Source organism: Acomys minous (genome assembly GCF_964271855.1).
Source record: "Acomys minous genome assembly, chromosome: 14".
Classification (NCBI taxonomy): domain Eukaryota; kingdom Metazoa; phylum Chordata; class Mammalia; order Rodentia; family Muridae; genus Acomys; species Acomys minous.
Window position 1 is genome coordinate 30,248,806 of NC_140496.1, and position 11,985 is coordinate 30,260,790.

General features: G+C 41.0%; 1 long non-coding RNA gene across 1 annotated transcript; it reads right to left on the reverse strand.

Annotated features, from left to right (window-relative positions):
• Positions 1–1,010: 1,010 nt before the first annotated feature.
• LOC311582961 lies at positions 1,011–5,346 on the reverse strand. Its single transcript, XR_014774333.1, has 3 exons — positions 4,241–5,346; positions 2,708–3,677; positions 1,011–1,440 (listed from the first exon to the last, which is right to left on the reverse strand). It is a non-coding gene; the product is annotated as an uncharacterized lncRNA (long non-coding RNA).
• Between the last annotated feature and the right edge of the window lie 6,639 nt (positions 5,347–11,985).

An 11,985-nucleotide genomic window follows, 5' to 3' on the forward strand; every position in this document is an offset into this window, starting at 1 on the left:
GCTTTTGGAATTTTTGACTATTTTCTCTATTGGCCTGATTCTTCCCTGTGGGTCTGAAGTGGGTATTTTATTTGGTTTTGATTGCCCAACAAGCTGCAAACAATAATAATTTTTTTAAAAACTCATTAACTTAAATAGTTTCTCCAGAAATTCTCAAACTTCAAACCCTTTGGAAGATTCCATTACCTGAGAATTCCAAGTGCCCAGGTTTGGAGACATTAATGACAAGCTGGCTTGACCAGTTTCCTGGGTCCCTCCGTCCCCCATGTGCCCCACTTCTGTACCACAGCATGTCCCACCAGCACCGTCATTTCAGAACTAACTTCAGACACAAATGAGAATCTCCTTAGGGCAGATCCTGTGCAATGGGCATCTCTCTGTGACTTTTCCCCTTTAACTCATGGCTTGATCACCATGTCTGAGTGGCCAGTTTAGGGACACATTTACAATAATCAGTGGTTCCCACAGAAATTTAGAGGTATGGAGTCAGCATCCAGCTCAGGAAATGGAGTGCAGGTACTCTTAGAAGGGCTAGCACTCTCTTTTTCAGAGGTCAGCAGCTTACTGGTCTGTGGGAAGTCTAACGCAGTACAAAGGAAGGAAAGAATTACTTCGCCTAGTTACCTCCTATCGTAGTTAATACAGCTAACTGACTAGTCTTTTCACCAATTGTTTTCTTCTCTAAAGTTGTTTTCCTATCTGAGATACCAGAGGTACCATGTGAAAAGCAAATATATATCACTCTACTGTTTTTTTTCTTTAAAATGGCAATATGGTGATGTCTGAAATGTTTAGCATCAAAACAACTCACAAAGCTTTCTGTATCCTCTTTTTAGTGTCAGCACGCACCACATCCTGATTCACATGTTGCCCTCGGCACATAAATGAGAGATGCAGCTGCTATTTCTGCTAAACCTTGAGAAATGACGGTCTTGAAATGCCCCTCCCCCCCCCCCCCCGTTGTGGTTGCTTCTCTGTTGCTGTGATAAAGCACCATTACCAAAAGCATCTTAGGGAGGAGATGTTTATTTGGCTTGCAGGACAAATGCATCATGGATGGAAGCCAGAGCAGGAACTCAAGGCAAGAGCCTGGAGGCAGGAACTGAAGCGCACAGAGGAGTGCGCTTGCTTCTTCTGGTTTGTTCATCTGCCTTTATTATGTAGCCCAGGCCCACATGCCCAGGCATGACATAGCTCACAATGGACTGAACCATCCATATCAAGTCAACAATCAAGAAAGTGCCCCACAGACATACCCATGGGCCAGCCTGACAGAGCAGCCTCCTCAACTGGGGTTCTCTCTTCTCAGATGACTCTACTTTGTGTCAAGTTGGAAAAAAAAAACTATAACCAGCATACATTCTGTATGTGGCTAGTCCTCATCTCTAAAGATTTATGAGGAGTCTCAAGTACCAGAACTTCCCAGTCCTTCCACAGTACCTATCATGAGTATAAAATGCCAAGTACACGAGTTTTCTCAGTGCCTCCATCACCCACGTGCACCACTTTTGTACCATGTCCCACCAGCACCATTTCAGAGGGAGTGACTTAAAAATTAAACTGATATAGGGCATAAAGCTTGATAAAGGGGGGGGGGAGGATATAAATATGTAGATAATTCAGGCTTTTTCATTTTCTCCGGAAATTATTCAGAAGAAACTGAAAGAGGGATTTTATTTAAGCAAACATTAAATAGAAAATAAGTAAAACTAAGCTAAGTCTAGAAAAATGAAGGAGCGAAGTGCTGGGTGCCACCATTGTGTTACTAACTTGTACCAGTTCCTCTTTGCCTCAGAGGTAAATCTGAATGTTGGCTGAACCTCTCTTAACCACTCAAAATGCTCCTGCTGTTGCCAATCTTTATTTCCGTTGGACTCTACTTTAAAATAATCTTTAGCATTACCATTTTCTTCAGCCATTTGACAGGTAGCACTCTGACTCTAAGCAGGTGCTTCAAAGAATGGCCCCCTCGCTCATTCAGAGAGACATACTAAATCTTTGATAAGGCCTTGAAAAGGTACAGAATCTTTTAATGTGTGATCAAACTTCAGTACCTGACCTATTTAATTGGGTGGCCAAAGGGAATTGAGAAGCTGTCAAAGTTAGGGGTTTGAATGCCTCCGGGATAAGGTCTGGGTTATAGGATCCATCTTTCTCAAAACATTTCACTTGTTGGAAACAGCACAATGTGTTCAGTGCTTTGAAAATAGTAGGTGTCCAATAAATGTTTTCATACACAGAGAGTGTTTGGTTGGATTGGTAAAACAGGGACAATTTGTTTCTAAAATCTACCACAAGTTGGGAGTGATGTCAAAGGCAGGCTAGGAAAAATATTCTCTGGGTCTAAAAATGCCACTTGGAAATAACCCTTTCCTCAACAGGCAAGGGTAAGTCATTGTCTCATGAAGTCAGTCATCCTGGCGTTTCTAACTATACAAACTAATGAAGCAAATTCTGAATATCTTACTAGATTGTGATCCTAGGCCTTTTAGTTTACTACAAGTACCCTAGTGATATTCTGAAGAGAGGAGGAAAGAAGAGGGGGGAAGGGTTAAAGGACCAGAGAAGTGGAGCAGTGATGGGGAAAGAGAGGAAGAGGAAGACAGAGGAGTTGGGGACAGGGAAGATACTATTTGCATGGGGCTGTCTTGATGCTCCACCAGCTTACCCAGCCTTCTGCCCAACCTGTCTTTCCCAGTAAACACACCTTGTCCCAGTGTAGCACTCACTCAGAAAACTGATCCAGAGACCCTTGTGTCTGTGTTGTTACTGTCTGGCTTTGGACAAGTGTCTTATCCTTCGTGAGTCTTATTCTTCTTCTCTGTAACTTGGAGATAAACACTATTTGGAGGATAAGTTGCGATGACCGAATAACATGTAAAAATGCCATATTTGGATCCTACAGAATTAATATACACTGAAATAATCCATACATAAAGGTTCCATAGACAAAATTGACTCCTAAAATGATCCAAAATCTGCACTTGCCAAACTTGAGAGTCAGGTGAGCCAAAATTACATTTTTCAGTTTAAGTCCAAAGGCCTCTCTAGAAACCAAGAGAGTGTGTGGTACAGTTCAAGTATGAAGTCAGTGGCAGAGGAAGCAGCTAACAACCCATCCAGGCCTCGCCACACCCTCCGTAACCCAGGGGCTTTGTAATAGACTAAATGGAGCCCTGCAAAATGCCCAAGTATTTCTTGCCTGTCTCATTCGGCTCAAATTGTTAAGGCATCTTTGAATTCTTTCCAAATGTGAGAGGCCCAGGTCCACCTGAGCTCTCACTAATCAGTGAATCCTATTTTATACCAGTTGTCACAAATATTGCATTAGATTAACCTGTACCAAAAAAAAAAAAAATACAGTGTCTGTTTATCTAAAGTTCAAACTCAACTGGGCATCCTGTACTTTCATCTGCTAAATCTTGCAGCACTAGCTCGAGGGACTGGAGAGAGAGAGAGAATGCATCATCGCTGGATAACTGTGAGGATCCTGCTCCATTGTGTGTGTGTGCTGTGTCTGTAGGTCACTTGCAGCAGAGAGGCCATAAGCAGTACCGCAAGGTAGAATAATAAAGTTGCTGATGAAGGCTGGCAGGTCTGACATTTTCCCAGTCTTTGGGCATGCCCAGCTGGTAGAGGAAAGAGCTTGGAGACTCTCTACAGACTTTTTATTCTGCCTGCAAGGTAGAGAAAAGGCCCATTCTGTTATCTCCTCAACAGATGGCCTACGCATCGCATCAAATGCCCAGGCTCTCTCTATGACAAGCAGGTCGTTGATGCCAGGAAGAATCAAGTTTGATTTCTGTGGCCACAGCTAAAAATAATGGATGAGTTAGTTAATCGCAGTGTTTTATATTGTTCAAGTAAGTCCCGAGCAGTGACACAAGGATGCTGTATAGATCATTGTCCCAATAACTCGAATTCTCTGAACCTTTAGGCATGACTCCGATATTTGCTGTATTTGTTTACACATCTTACTAATAATAATTTTCAGTAATGATGGAGATTGAATGGAGTCATGTGTATCAGATGAGGCTATTGTAACTAGTAGGTAAAAGAGGCTGTACTAAACTTACCCATCACTAACTGAGGCTGACATACCTCAACTAATGTCAGTTTAGGACCACTGCGAATGGTCCTCCACCACATTATATTCCAACCCTCTTCTGGCTGGTTTCTGTTTGCACAGTATGGCTGGTTTACATGTACTTCTACAAAGAGGCTCTCTGTACCTCTATACCTTTGAAGCGATAGCCAGTGGCATGAGATTGCCATCAGATGGCTGCCTGCCCTAAATGGCTGCTCTTCTCCAGAGGTCCTGAGTTCAATTCCCACATGGTGGTTCACAACCATCTACAAAAGGATCTGATGTCCTATTTTGTCATGCAGGCATATGTGGAAAAAAAAAGAGCCCTCTTACACATAAATAAATAGATCTTTAAAAATAATAATAAAAGTAATAAATTGTAAGGCTAGAGTTATAACCCAGTTGGTAGAAGGCTTGTCTAGCATACACGAGGCTCAGAATTTCATTTCTAACACTACATAAACCATGTGTGTTAGCTATGTTTGTAATCACAGTACTGGGGAGGGGAAAGCAAGATGATCAGAAGTTTGGGGTCATCACAGCTACTTGATGAATTCAAGACCAGCCTAAATATGAGACTTTGTCTCAAACAAAAGTTATTAATTATAATACTAAAAATAATGCTAAGAATAAAATTTACAATAGTGCATGGAGTTCTCTGCATGGGCGACAGTTCGCACTGAGTTTTACTGTGTAATCCCCACAAACCAGTCCATGAGATTTTAACCATTCATAATTTCCCATTTTATAGATTAGTAAAATACGGTTTTAAGAGGGTACATGCTTTTTGAAAGTCCTCACAATAAAAATGATGAAACTTTTAGAGTTGACTGAAAAATCATTACACAGACTGTAACATAGAAAATACTTTTCTATTTGGGGCTCTCACATCTAATAAGCAAAGCAAAGATCAAAATGGAAATGTCTAAAAGGATACTATAACAAGAAATCCATATAAGCAGCATTGAAATGGCTTCTTGCTAGGAGGGTCAAAGAATTATTAATACTGACTGAAGTCACCCATGCTTGGGTGTGGGGGACCTAACGGGTCACTTCCCTGTTGGTATTGACATGTCAGAAACTGGGGTTGACTGGTCTGCTGGATCATGCCATCTTCTTTCTCCCTTGAGAACATCTGCTTCGCTTTCACTTCATGCACAGGGTTACTTTGTGTCTTTCTACCAATGTTCAAAAGAAGCATTTCCTCAAGAGTACCGCCTACCTACTAAATATATTACTCTTTGTTCTCTCATTGTCCTACTTTCCCTCTCTTTGTGAAGTTCTGAATTCCAAGAAGAATTCTAAATCCTAAAGAGAAACCAACAGTCTCTCTTGTTACCTCACTTGCATTCTATTGCAGGGGACTGATGCTGTACTTATGGGTAGACTCACTACTCTCCCTCATAAATGTCCACGTTTTTAAAATATAAATCCTGTCCTTCCCACAGTTTTCCAAATTATTAGTAAAGTATGCTGGGGAAACTTCAATGACAGGAAGTACACCCTCTGGAAATGCACATAGGAGCACATGTGTACACATACTATTGATGACTTTTTTTTTTCAGGAGGGGCATACCATTTCAAGGTGTCTAGTGCTACAAACACATCTGTATTAGAAGGTAAAATGTCCTCTAGCTCCCTGTCATAGATTCTTAGCCTGACTCCTTTAAGGAAAACAAAAGCACAAATTCAATATACAATATATCTTTTTTTTTTTCCTGAAACCAACTGCTGGGTTCCCCAGTTCCATGGGGAGATAAATCAATTTAAAAATTGAGAAGAAGGAAGTTAACTCAATGATTTTTCTTTCTAGACCAGCAGAGTATTTTCTAGTCTCTTTACTCTTTTCTTGAGGTTTTCTGTCAGTCGCTATAGTTTATAAGTAAACACAATGTATTCACTACCGCAGCTCCTATGGTTAAAGTGAATACTGTTTAGAATTTGAACTTTCATCATTTTGAATTTTTCTCTTCCCTAGTGAATTATTTTTTTTCCTGAGACACACCCCAACTTGTTCTGATCTGTGATAACATGCTCAATACTAAGTACTAAAACAGGGAAAGTAAGACTGCTTCATTCTCAAGCTGGGCTCTGTTGACATCTGGTCTGGGCAAGTCTGCTGCGGGGATGACTTTTGCATATGGGAAGCTGAGTGGTACTCCTAGCCCCCACCCACTAGATACTATTTCTCCCAAGTATGACAATAAATACTATGTCCAGATATTCCTAGGTATCTTCTGGGGATGGAAGTGGAGGTGAAGAAGGACCTCTATTTGGGTTTGGCTGCCATAGGGGGACAGAAATGAAAAATAACCAATGTGTGATTGACAACTAAATTTTCTAAGCAGTTAACTCACCTTTTCTAATTCTACTCCTGCCGGCAACATTCGACAACAGCAATTAGCCATGCTTCACAACCGGAAAAATGATATTCAGAGTAATGAAATAGTATTGCTATGGGACCACCATTCAAACCAGCTGAGTACTACTTACAATAGCCACGATGTGGAGCCGTCCAGATGCCCATCAGCAGATGGATAGACAGAGAAAACATGGTGTCTACAGTGTTATTCAGCCACAAAGGTCAATGAAATCATTTCCTTGGCAATGGAAAGTGGGTGGACTGGAGAGATCATCTCACTTAACAATATAAGTTGGCCTTAAACAGATAAATATCTCATCTTTTATCTAATAAGAAGAACGTGCTAGAAAAGAGTGGAGAATAAGGTGAGTAATAGGAGCAGAGGGAACAGCAGGCAATGGAAAAGCAAGCATGACGATCATCCAATGTTTTCTGTCACATATAGAATCTAAACACATGTGCATCATGGAGGGAGAATAGCTATTAGTTGGGGAAAAGGGCCTCAGAGGAGAGGGGAGATGACAAAATAAGATGATGCTGAATATGAGCAAAGTAGTGACGCCTGTGTGTTAAAATATCATAAAAACAGATTATTCTGCATGCTAACTCAAAGCACATAAAAATGTAAATCAAAATTATTCAATGAGAAAATGAGAAAAAAAACAACAAAAAAGGATCTATAATTCCAAACCTAAACTCTACTCTCTACCACCTGAAGTACTCACTGGCCTGCCATTTGTCTCTGCGGCCCACCATCCAGGTGACTCCAAGCCTTTTTCTTCCTGTCACAACTCACTTAGCAAGACATAGTCACATGATCACCAATAAATTTTGCTACAAATCCAGCCTTTATTCTTCTCAAAAGAATATTTCTGGTGTCTTAAACTAAAGCTATGACAGCATTTCAAAAGTATAAATAAAGCATGCTCATTTTATAAGATGCAAATGCATAAATAAAATATGTGCAATAAAATTATACATTTTCACAAAATTTAAAGCTATGTCTGTAAGAACATCAACTTTAAATCTTCACATTAGTTAGTTCTGAACCAAATTTCAGTAATTTGGGACATATAGAGAGAATATTCTGGTATTAACTTCTCTGAGTTCTTGCCAGTAGAAGATCCATATTTACTAAAGAACAAGGAAGTTACAGTGAGAAAGCTGTCATTGCAAAGTTCTCTATAGCACTGCACTAATGAGTGTGGATGGGCTGCGGAGGCTCCCTACTCACACAGTCACAAACTACAGATCTTCTCAGTCTAAGCCAATGACAGAGCTTGCTCGGCAGAGTTGTAGGCTGACCCAAAGGGCTTCAGTGCGCCATCACGCTACATACATGTCTAGATTCTGCATATGAGAGCAAACGTGTGAGGTTTATTGTTCTTGTTTTTCCCTTGTCTTGTGCTCCCTCTCCTCCTATTACTCACCTTCTCTGCAAATAATCACCTTTGTTTAAGAGAAAAACAGGGCTGGAAAGATGGCTCAGAGGTTAAGAGCGCTGTCTGTTCTTCTTAAAGGTCCTGAACTCAATTCTCGGCAACCACATGGTGGCACACAATCATCTATAATGAGATCTGGTGCCCTCTTCTGGCATACATGCAGACAGAATACTGTATAAATAATAAATAAATACATCTTTTTTAAAAAATAGAGAGAAAAACAAACAAGCCTAAATAAGAATTTTGTGTGATTGACAACTGAAAGCAATAATGGTCATCACAGTTTTGGAGGGGTTGTGTGACTAATCTGGAAGTGCCCCACATTTATATCACCATGGATTCTCCTTGTCCATATTCCTGAAAAAAAAATTACTGTTGAGGAATACTGTGAGAAATACTACACTGTAGTTTCTCTTATAAACAATCTACTTAGTTCTGAGTGAAGTCCTCTACATCTCTCTGCCCTTTCTTTTTCCAGCCATTTTCTACGACACTTATTTGTTGTAAATATTTTATGTAAGGAATCATGAGCCACTTTTGATCTACCATTATCTTTAGAACCTATGGAAAATGATACAAAGTACAATTTGTCCTCATCCAAAATCCAGGATACATAAGAAAAAAAAAAACCTTCACTTTTGGTTTCCCTAGCAGAAACATCTATTTATACGATGTGCTGGTTCACAGCCTCAGCCAGAGCTGTGATGTTTGGTCAGAAACATTCGGCCATGGAATATATCTTGCCTGGTGAAAACACATGAAGATTAAATGTTAACACTGCCAAGGTGTTTAAGACGCATTGCCTATTAAAGTCCATCTTTCTCAAGTGGAACAATGAGATGCTCAGAAGGCATGAGCATAGAATGGAGAGGCCAACACACACATTTCTGCTTGAAAGGGGTGCTGCTGAGCAGACAACAATACTTTAGCTGCCTCCACATTTATTAGGTAGTGGTAAAAAGAAAGATGATGCAAGACCAGCAAACTTAATCTCTGAACAAAGAGTGACAGAATTAGAGAAGAAACCGTGTTGTAATGGGTCCTGGACCACTCATTCAGGTCCATGGTTTCCTAGCCTCTGCTTGAAGCAGGATAGAGAAGATGATAAAAATGACGAATTTCCAAGGAAACGCTCTCTTGATAATGATAATAAATTCAGTTTGATCGACTTAGTCAAAAAGGGGTTTGTTTGTGTGTTATTTCATTTTACATCATCTTTCAACTACTACGAGATGGGTTCTCACCCAAGTTGGAACGAATTCATTCTACCAGTTCTGTTCCTTCAGAGAAGCACGACTAATCCACACAGCGCAACACGGAGTATTTACTTAATGACATTGCATCATTTACTTGGCAAATGTATTACTTCAATGATTACTTGATCCAGTAATAGAGTAACTACTGGAATCATCAATGTTCTTAATATAGGAATAAATAGTGAGCACAAAGCAAGTCTACATTTTGTCCAGACATTGTAATGGTGTTCACTACACACAATGGCTGCATCACTCGAGGCAGGAAATTTGTGAAAAGTAAAGACACTTTGAAAATCTATCTGGAAGATAAGTTAAGCACATACACTAGTCTGAGAGAGGGTGAGGGAGAGAAGGAGGGAGGGAGAGAAAGGGGGAGGGCGAGCAGGAGGGAGGAAGAGACAGACAGACAAACAGACAGACAGACACAGACACAGACAGACAGAGAGGTGATATGAACAGTAAAATGAAGCTGGTTTTTATGCTAAATAAAGGTTAGAGGTATGAATTGCAGTGAGCAGTCTGGAAACAGTGATCTAGGGCTAGGCCTCCCCTACACCTTACTGTCTATAATGCCCTAAGCAAGCCATGTCACCAAGGTGCTGCCTACCAGTCATGATGATGGTAGTGAGTTGTCAACTGTGTTCCGATTGAGGCTTACAAACTCCTTGGGGTTCATATTCCTAGACACAGACTCCGCCCAGTCGAGTGTGCTAGCTGCTGAGACCCTGACAGAGGCAATCTCCTTGACACATGTCCCCCACCCGCTGTTCCTCATTTCTCCTTCTATGTCTGTCTCACAGTCAGGGTTTGAGATTTACCTTAAGCTGAGAACCTAGAAAGGTGATCTGAGAGGAAAATCATTTTCAACTTATGCTAAATATCTTCTTATATCTCTATAATTACACATATTCATCATTATTTCAATGATCTATTTCCCCTAGTAGAAAGTGAGATTCTTCAAATTGAAGCCACAAATCATTGGTATTTGCTTCACATAATCTATTTCCGTCTCACTGTCTCATATATAAGAAGTTCTGGCTGAATAAGCGAGGGACTTGTTGAAACATGTTTTTGTCACTGTCTAAGGTTGCAGTGAATTTAGCCGACATTGTCCTGTAGTCATATAGTGTGTTCTTTGGTTTTGTCTCAGCAATAACTGGCTGGATACCTCCCAGGATGCCGCCTGTGGTATGGAAAGTCATCTTTGAAATGGATAATACAGTTCAAACATAGAAGGGGTAGTAATCACTTGTACACTTGCATGAATTAATTTAATAAAAATCTCTAATCACGGTAAAGTGATAAATCGGATGGGAATAGGAGAGAGTTATTTGTGGCCATTAAATCCTCGGAAGTTTAGATAGGTCACGGTAGGATGCTGCAGTAATGGTCCAGTGGATCTCCCATTGGAGACACCTATTCAGTGCTGTAGAGTGCCAGACCCCAAGCTCCAGGAGAACACTTGAAATTCATAGTTGTGTGTGTGTGCATCCAGCGTGGTGTTTGATACTTAGCGATTTGGAAGGTACTAAGGTCGTCCTCAGTGTCATGGTCGCTTCCATGCATTCCCAATGTGTCCCTGTTAAAATATTACCCTGCTCAGGAGGTGTGATGTGGGGAAGCAGAAGTAGAGGAAGCTGCCCACAGCACTGCAACATGTAAATGTGGCCAGCAGAGGAGGATGCAAAGAAGAAGCATCGCAACGTAAATGCAGCTGTGGTGAACATCAGGCACCTGTCCTATACAAGCTCAGCACCAGCACAGACCACCGGAATATAAAGAAAAAAGCTAGACCATCTCATTAAACCATTGAAAGCTTTTATACAAGATAGTAATTGTTTCCATGCAGCATAGACAACGGGGGCTGGGGAAGGAAGCCTACCATTCGGCTGGTATGAAGCAGAAATGGCATTTCCGAAGGACAACTGAGGCACAACTGGGAAGGGCAACTACTTGGGGCAAATGCCAAAGATAAATCAACCAACTAAGCTGTTTTTAGATTCTCTTAGAGAGCTCGAAAGGCCATGCATGCCTAAAGATGGCGGCAAAAATTCCCTTTGAAGCCTTCACTCTAACGGCCTGTCTAATAGTGGAGCATAACCCCCTGGGCAGCAGAAGCAGCCTCGCCGTCTGGGTGTTACCTCTTGCTTCTCAAAGTGAGTATCAAACACGATGATGGTTGTCATGCCACTGTGCACCTGTCTGGAGCCTTGGATTTTCTCCTGCACTTTTGCAGCCGTCACACCACACAGCACAGCACGGCATGGCGGAGCAGAAGAAGCATGAGATGGTGTGTGGGCAGCTTTAATTTCCATCCCTGTCTGTCTCATCAGCTAAAGTAGCCCTCAGCAAACTGCCAAGTGTTTCCTATGTGTCGCTCTGTGGAAAACGAAGATGATAGTAATCTTTTTTCTTTCTAGATGTACCTCTTTCTGGGCCATAAAACTATGCCTTACCAAATATAAAGAAATATAACTCTTATAAAAATTTAAAATGTCAATTACATGAATACTGTCCAAAGTCATTCAGAACACTTCTTAATTTAAAATTTTAATTTAAGTATAATTACACCACTTTCTTCCTTCTCTTTCCTTCCTACAACCCCTCTAATGTTCACTCTATCAAATTCTTCCCATGACCCCCTCTCCTTCCCTCTCAAATTGCTGAGCCTTTTTTCTTTTTTAATTGATTTATTTATTCACTTTACAGCCTGATCATAGGCGCTGCGTCCCTCTCCTTCCAGTCCCACCCTCATACAACGGTCCCTCCCTTCACTTCTCTGAGAAGGAGACGCCCCCCCCAATGGGTACCAACCCACCCTGTGACGTCAAGGCTCAG